Source organism: Pteropus alecto, unplaced genomic scaffold, assembly GCF_000325575.1.
Source record: "Pteropus alecto unplaced genomic scaffold, ASM32557v1 scaffold171, whole genome shotgun sequence".
NCBI lineage: Eukaryota > Metazoa > Chordata > Mammalia > Chiroptera > Pteropodidae > Pteropus > Pteropus alecto.
Genome location: NW_006431925.1, coordinates 7,264,090 through 7,272,716, shown reverse-complemented (window position 1 = coordinate 7,272,716; position 8,627 = coordinate 7,264,090). Strand labels below are relative to the sequence as shown.

The 8,627-nt window shown below is 41.1% G+C and overlaps 1 pseudogene; it reads right to left on the bottom strand.

Annotated features, from left to right (window-relative positions):
* Positions 1-7,992: 7,992 nt before the first annotated feature.
* LOC112475592 lies at positions 7,993-8,111 on the bottom strand (annotated as a pseudogene).
* Positions 8,112-8,627: the final 516 nt, after the last annotated feature.

Genomic DNA, 8,627 nt, shown 5'->3' with positions numbered 1-8,627 from the left:
AAAGAAAGATGTACTGATTATGGATTGGAATCCAAATCACAGAATATGTTAACAGAAGAATATTTTATTCTACACTTCTCAAACATGCCATAATATATTCACCCAAAGCAATAAATCCCAAGCTGCACAAGCAAATTATAAACAAATGATAGAAGCTGAAGTTTCCTTTCAAAAGAGGCTAAAGAACAGATAATTTAGAAAGAACAGATTTTATTGGAGCGTCAATAGTTTTCATGACACAGATACTTAAACTACTCGTTTTCAACATTCCCATATAAAGAAAATTATAAAAGGTTTTTTTTTTAAAAAGAAGATAATTTGACAGATGGAATCTTTTTATGGGATCAGTAGAAGTGATAAAATTGCATAAATTACCAAGATTTTATCTCCATTTCTGTAATTCTCCCTAAAGATTTAGAGATGGCAGATTGAATCAACTTGGAAATAAATTTGCATGTTTAGAACAAGTCTAAAACAAGAATTAAAGACAAAAACTTCTAATTTGTTTTCAAGAGTGGTTTGTCTTGTGGAAACCTGCTCTTAGGAGATTACACATTTTCTAACCAAGCATTGAGGGTCATCACATAACTTTTGCGCACAGCAAAAGTTACAGAAACATAGGTTCGGTGAACAGTTTACTGCCTGTTAATATCATTGGTGTCAAAGGACAAGTAAAAATAATCATGAACTAAAAAAATGGGGCAACTCAAAAAGAGAACTAAATTCCACATGATTTTATATAAGAGATGATTTGCTTGTAACTAGGCAAAGATTTTGCTCATAAAAAAAGATTTTAAATAAAATTGAGTCATGGTATTTTGGTTCACAAGATAACTAACTTTTATGATACCTGAGTCATGTGATCATATTATAGAGCCAATAGTCCTGCCTGCCCCTTAAGGAGAAGGTGCAGAAGGCCTCTTGCCTGGGTGATAGTGGGTGTTTAATGCACAGAGCGTATGTGTATTACTTCAAGAAAAGTACAGAAGACCAGATACACCTCCTTCCCCTACAGAATGCTAGCATTACTCCCAAATCCAGCAGCTCTAGCTTAGACCATAAAATGAATGGGAAAAGGCTGTGAGATGTACAGTTTGCACTGAACCATGGGAGGTGGTATCTGGAGAATCCTGTGGCCCTCACTTGGTAGGTGAGAATCCTGAGACCCAACAAGGGGAAGTGACTAGCTCAAAGTCTCACACACTTACCAAGTGAGTGGCATAGCTGCAATTACAATGGCTAATAGTGAATAAGACAAAGGCTGAAATGCAAAGCCTTAGAAAGCAGAAACTTCTTTGAGGGCCTAGTCATATGTCAGCTGGCACTGTCATCTTCTACTGGTCTTTGGCATTCTCTAATTCGGTATTTACATAAGGAATAGTTTCCACGTTCCAGAATTTTTTTCTTTCTTGTTTGCACTTGTTCCAGCGCTACAGTATAAAGCTATAGTTTAAAGCATTAAGATACACTTTATGTACCCACTGATAAGAAAATTATATGGTAGGCAAGGAGTCATGTGGAATGCTTTCATCAATTTCTTAAAAGCTGAAAATCAAGTCCCGTTTTCCAGTATTTTCTTGGCTGCTTACCCATCTTCCCCATTTGCAAATGTTTGCCTTTGTTCTTGTATTCGATGTATTTTGTAATGTAAACAGAGCAAATCATAAAATTCAGGATTCCTTATGCCTGTGTATCTAATTGTACTGCAATGTGTTTGAAGCAGGACCACTCCCATCTCCAGCTATATCCGTGGTGGGTGAAAAAAAACATTTTAGGATTTATTTTTCTATTTGGTATTTTCCTTCTTCGTGGAGGATTCCAAGGCCAAATGAGTGTAGTTGCTACATGTAGAAGAGAGATGTGGCAAGAGAATGTGGCCTCAGAAAAATGAGAAATTGGAAGGAGATCTGTACATCCAAGCAAAGCACATTGATGTCTTCCTTTGAGGAAACAAGACACAAAGATACTATTTAAATAAAAGATGACTCTAGAACAAACATGATGTTGACTTGGCTGGGGAGAGAAGTTGAGAAAACTTGTAACTGTGGTTCTCTTTTCCTTGCTTCTGCCGAGAGCAGAGCATATCGGCTGGTCCAGTTCACCTAAAGGCACATCATACACTTACCTGGGCACCTTCCAGTCTCTCCCTGGGCTGCCCAGCCAAGTCTTTGCGGTAACAGGGGAACTTCACTTTTTTTCTGAACGGAGTAAAAGAAGGGAGGCATTGAATCAGACTGGGCGTAAATCCCAGCACTATCACTTACCGGATATGTGACTTTGGGGACGTCACCTGACTTTTCTTAGCCTCAGTTTCCACAACTGTAAAACTAAAACAATAATTTGTAACTTGTAGAGTTGCTGTAAAATTAAACTAGGCAAAAGAGGTATAGCACTTATTGATATCTGACCTAGCAAAGTCTCTCACTGCTGTAAACCCCTCTCTATCCCTCTTCCCCAAGTGCCCTACTGGGCTACTTCTGTTCTGGCTAGGTTCTGAAAGCAGTTTGATCTGTCTTCTCCGTCTTGTTGTCTTCCCATCTCAGTTTCAGATCCTAACCTGGCCTCTCTCCAAATCTGGTATTGTCTGACAATGTCAGCCTAGAGTTTTGAAGATGTTCCTGTGCTAGAAATGTCATAGATGTTTTCTTTCTTTTCTTGCTCCTTGGCACCTTCTCCACTGCATTCTGACTTAGCGAGCCCATCCGCAATTGGAACTTTACCTCACCCATGGGGAAGGCTCTTAAATCTATTACCTGTCCTGACTCCTGGGACCAGTCCTTGTCCTCACTGTTCCTAGAGCTCAACTGTTAAGAGGAAACCATAGTAACATCAGTGAATGCATAGTAACATCACGGGTTTATTGAGCACCCAGTGGATCCATGTGTCTGCACCAGGCTATAACATGGGAGGAGAAAGATGTAGTTTCTACCCTCAGGGACTCCTGGGTCAGAGAGGATTTCAGTGCCAGGTACATGCATGGCCTAGCTATAAGGTGTCACCGAAAATAGAAAGTTATTTTCATGTAAATATTATATCTCCTTGGCCTTTAACGCTATCAGTGGAGCCAAGAATAAACCATTGGCAGTACTATCACATTGGAAAGGATAAAAGAGAGAGAAGTGAGAGGAAGAAGGAAGAGAAAGGAAGGAAAAACAGAAAGAAAGAAGGTGGGAAAGAAGGACGGAAGGAAGGGAGAAAAGGAGAAAGAAAAATTTAAGAATGGAAAAGGAGGAGAGAAACCATGAGGAAAGAGAAAAGCAGGGGTATATACGATAAATGTCACCTACTCGAACCCCTATCTAATGCTAGAGTTTCTGCTAGTGTTTCTGCCCAGCTGTGTTATTTTTCTGCCTGAAAAACTCAGGGACAGAAACACTGATGAATATTCCTGGAGCCCATTACACACTGGACAGTGATAATTATTACAATGTTCATCTAATAATATGTAGAACCAACAATTACTGTCCTATCGTTTTCCTCTTTGATTTTGCTTCCCCTCTGAGGCCCTAAGGCTAACTCGTGCTCCTTTCCTGGCCGTCAAAACCTTCCTGATCTGGGCCCTGTCTAGCTCTGGTGTTTCTTGTGTGCTCTGTTTGCTGGGGCTCCTTTCAGTTCCTCTAACATACCCAGCACATCCCTGCCTGAGAGCCTTCTGACTAGAGCTCTTGTCTCCTGCTCTTTGCATGAGACACATACACAAATAGATACATGTGAGATCTTTCAGGTTTCAGCTCAAGCCTCTCTAGAGCAGCCTTTCCCAACCACCACAGCAAATAACCTTCTCTTGGAAGGCAGAATTTGACAACGTTAAAAAAAAATCTCATAGCAAAACGCTATAAGCCAAGTTAAAGACCAGTTAAAAAACTGGGAAAAATATTTGCATATTACATATCACAGGGCTAATTTCCATAAAATATAAAGGCTTTTTACAATTCAATAAGAAAAAGACCAATTGGGTTACTGGTCTAATGAAAAAAAAAGGGGGGTGGGGGCAAAGGATATGAACGGTTTACCAAACAAGCAACCTACATATACTGCTCAAACATGAAAAAGTACTCAAACTCAAACTCACTTATGATGAGGGGGTGGGGGGAAGAGAGACTGTTTCATCTATCAGATTAGCTAAGATAAAACCGTAATAATATTGTATCAGCAAGGGTATGGGAACGGGGTACCCTCATCTCCTGTTGGTAAGAGTGTAAACTGGAATAATTTCTATAAAGAGTAATTTGATAATATTTATCAAAATTACAGATGCACAAACCCTTTCACCCAGTGAGTTTTACTTCTAGAAATGTGCCCTACAGATATGCGTCCAAGGATGGAAAGTGATATATATACAAAGGTACCACTGGCGGTGTTTTACACAATAGTGAGAGGCTGGAAACAATATACGGGTCTATCAATAGGATAATGAATAAATAAATTATAATGCAATCATACAACAAAACAGTATCAGTTATTAAAAAGAATGAGGGGGATGGATCTCTTTGTGGCACTGGAGTTCTTCGAGTGCATTTCATATTGGGTTTCAGGCATTTTATATTTGTTATTTTGTAGTTTTTCTTTAAAGAGGGCCCCTCAAATTGTATCAGCTTCAGGCTTCACAAAACCTGGATACAAACTCCTGGCCCCAACACACCTGCGAGATGGTTGTACTCATCAGTAACAGAGGTTCATTCTACCCGAGGGAACGAGGAGGATGTGGTGGGATATGAGAGGTGAGTGGGGTGGGGGACAGGGATGGATCAAATGCGAGAGTTTGGAAAAGTTCCATAGGCGATTCTGACGTGCTCCACCCCTTTGAGAGTCACTACTACCCGGTTGGTCGATGTTCAACCCGCAAATCCTCAATCCTGCACAGCCCTCCCGGCCACACACACACTTCTCGGTAAGAATCCCAAACCATCCTTACTCCCAGATGAAGACTAACCTCGGAAGCTAGTCCGAGTGGCCTAAATCTGTTTCACGGCGCCTCCCTGCTTTCGTCAGTCTAGTTCTCTCAGCCCTTGAGGTGCCCAGAGAAGCTCAGACCGCCGTCCTAACTCCAGAGCTGTTTCATTTCCCTGCACAGCTACTATTCCCCTCGTGTTTAACAAGAAGATGGCAATATACCGAAGTTCCCAGATCATTCTCTAAGCTGATCAGTCTCCTTGGAGGCAAACAGCCTCCAAATAGTTTTCACCTCTTTAGAATTCACCTAGCTATTCGCTTTCTGTTTGACTTCTTTTTGCCAATTGTCAGGCAAACACATGCTGCTGTGGAGTGGAGGTTTGGAGAAATTTTGAGGATGGGGAGTAAACCAGGCAGACAGGAAAGATTACTGGCACATAAATCAAGAAGTGAAATTACACAGTGTGTTTGGTCTTTTTAAATGACATTTAAAAAAAAAAAAAAACAGCGAAGGAAGCAGAGAATTTTGAAAAATAAGGGGCAGACTGAGGAGTGGCTCCACTGTATTCCGTTTACTCTCCTAAATCTTCCTTCCTCCCTCCCTCCCTTCCTCCCTTCCTTCTTCCTCCTTTCCTTCCTTCTTTGTAAAAAAATACAAATAACTAAAAACACTCTATAAAGCTTTCTTTATTATTAATATTTTGTGGTGACTTCCAGGTTCTGTCTTAGCTGATTTGCCTTCAAACATAAAATGAAGGTGGCTTAGGGCAGTCCCCACAATGAAGATTACAATTCAAATCCACAGTGACCTGAGGAAAGACATTTATTTTTTAAAAATTGAACTGAACCTTGAATATGGTTATATATCAAGAGTGAACAAAACAGATTTGGCCAAACCCAGCCACTCTCGATCAACCAAGGAAATTTTGTCAGAAACTCCAACCTCTGTCACTATCCATAGCCCCAACCTGCTCCTCTTCCCAGTAGGAGCCAATGCTGGAGAAAAAGCAGATGCAGAGTAGAACCAGATAGCCACCAGACGAGCTGCAGACTTGGAGCTCTCCAGTTAGGGAAGAGAGGCCAGGTTGCTGTGGGTCACACCAAAGTGACACAGGTCTGCTTTGGATAAAGTCTCAGCTCTTGAACAGGAAAGACCGCACAGGTAGGCACATGAGCAAAGCCCCAGAAGACTCTGCCTTGTGATAAGGAGCAGAGGAGGCACAACACCTGAACTCTGCCTTTATCCTCCTGGGGTTCTCACCAGCTTGTTATCAGGAGAAGCTGGAGAATGACATCGGCATCCACCACGTGCAACTTATGGCTCTGATAGCTGGCAGAAGCTCTGGGAGACATACACATCTGGGAACTCAATAGGATGGCAAACCGTCAATGTAAGAATGTCCAAACCTATAGAACATTTTACGAGTGTATGTGAGCCAGACCGAGGACATCCCTAGAAGCACGATCTCAATGAATTGAGAAGATGCTCCAGAAAATGGCAGTTGTGCAGTTCTTTTTATATATTTGGAATGAAAGGAGGAAATGGAAGGAAGATTATATGAAATTCATTGGAGGTAAATTAAGATGGTGGGGGAAAGCAAGGCAGAGAAATCTCCATGATTGGAAAACAGGATAGTTAACAGGATAGTCAACATTTAACATTTATGGTAAATAAGGATGGTGTAGGGTCAACAAGATTATGTTGTTATACCTCCAAAGAGTCCAGCATTTCAAAGGTATAATAACCCAAATGCACAAGAATAAGGGCAGGGGTTGCTTAAGGCCAAGATAAACCTACTAGGGCAGTTCTAGGCATGGAGAGTGACTACCCATGATATGCCCAGTTAGGAATTTATAATCAGATCACCCTGTGAGGTGACTTTCTGTCATTGAGCTTGTCAGATTTATTATATAGCCCCTTTTTCATTTCCTAAAGTTCTGGAAGTTCCTGCAAAGGCCAGCAGTTGGGCAAAAGCACATCAAAGCCCTCTTGAATAAGATTAGTCAGACAGGAAGGCTCAAAAGGTATCTTTTTCTACTGGAAAGAGCTGGACACTGTGTAGAAGGACACCTAAAGCCCTTTTAGGAGAAAAGTAAACCTGTGCTGTTGGAACTACGGAAGGGTTGGCCCTTCAGGAGACTTGATGCTTACTGCTCCCACGCAAGTCCGAGCCCCAGCATCTCACCCCAACTCCCATCAGAGTTTCTACCTGGTCTCTGCCATGCCCATTCTCCCCCTGCTCCAACCATTCTCTATACAGCTACAAAGTCATCTTTATAAAAGGAAAATGAGATCATGCTCCCTCCACAGCTGAAAAGTCCCCAACAGCTCTTGATCTTATTTCAAAAATAAATAAATAACAAACAAACAAATGAATGAATGAATGAATAAATGAATACATAAATAACCCCAGGGTCTAGCAAACTTTTTCTGTAATGGGCTACATAATATTTTAGGTTTTGCCAGACCCGGGTGTACTGTGTTGTTGTACTGTAATGATGGGCTTCAGTAAAACAAAGTTAAAGTTACTCTCAGGTCTGTGCAAGCGTGAAAGAAGCCAAAGACAATACACATAGAATGGGCATGGCCATGCTCCAATAAAACTGTATTTGGCCCACGGGCTATACATACCAAGTTCTCATGTCAGAGTCTTTGTATTTATTCTTGCCTCTCTTCCTGAAATGTTCTTTCCTCAGACTTTTGCATAGATGGCTCCAAGTATGAGATAACTCAGTAAATTGATTAAACATGTATTTGGAGAACCAGCAAAGAAAGAGCCCTAAAAATGAGAAATACTTTGGAATGAATTTGATTTTAGATACTTCCCAAAAAAAATTGAAGTAGTTGTCATGGGGGGTGGGGATGGGGGTGGGGGTTGGGAGGTAGGAGGATCAGAAATTTGTTAACAATCTTTGCACTTATATTAAGCCTTGGTTGTTTTTACCTATTTTAAATTACCTGGGAGTCGGGGGTTGGGAGGGGGGTAATGGAGGGACGGAGGGAGGATATCATTATCTTGCAGTATTTAAGGCCTCTAAAGTCTCAATGTGGCCCTGCTGGATCCTGTTTTTTTTGTTGTTGTTGTTCTTTTTTTTTAACGTCTACAGCAACAGGTATTCCAAGGTGGTTTCCCATCCAAGTACTAACCAGGCCCGACCCTGCTTAGCTTCTGAGATCAGGCGAGATTGGGCATGTTCAGGGCAGTATGGCCATAGATGGCTCCTGTTTTGTAACTCTGTGGTCTCAGGCAAGGTTTTTCCTACCAGCGACTTGATGATGCCCCTCTAGCACTTACTATATTCCGCTGTTATATTTTTTTCACAGCACTAATCACTACGTGAAATTACTGTGCTTATTTATGTGTCTGCTTGTTGACTATCTGTCTCCCTTTTGCATGTAGACCTCAGAAGCCCAGGAATTCTGTCTGCCTTATTTGTTTACCTCTGTATCCTGAATCTAGTACAGAGTCTGGCACATGGAAAGCATGCAACAAGATATTGGTTGACTGAATGACTCAATGAATGAATGCTTAACTAAAGGGTACAAGAACTCAAGAGCCAACAGTGTTTCAAGAATGAGATCTGATCCAAAGTGAAATTCTCTGCTTGACCCACACATAGCCTTAAAAGTGACTCAGAACCTGGCTTGGATAACTAAATTGCTTGTAGCTAATGGAATTAAATAAATTTAGGCAAAAGCAAATATGTCAACAGAAGAATTTGAACCAAATCAG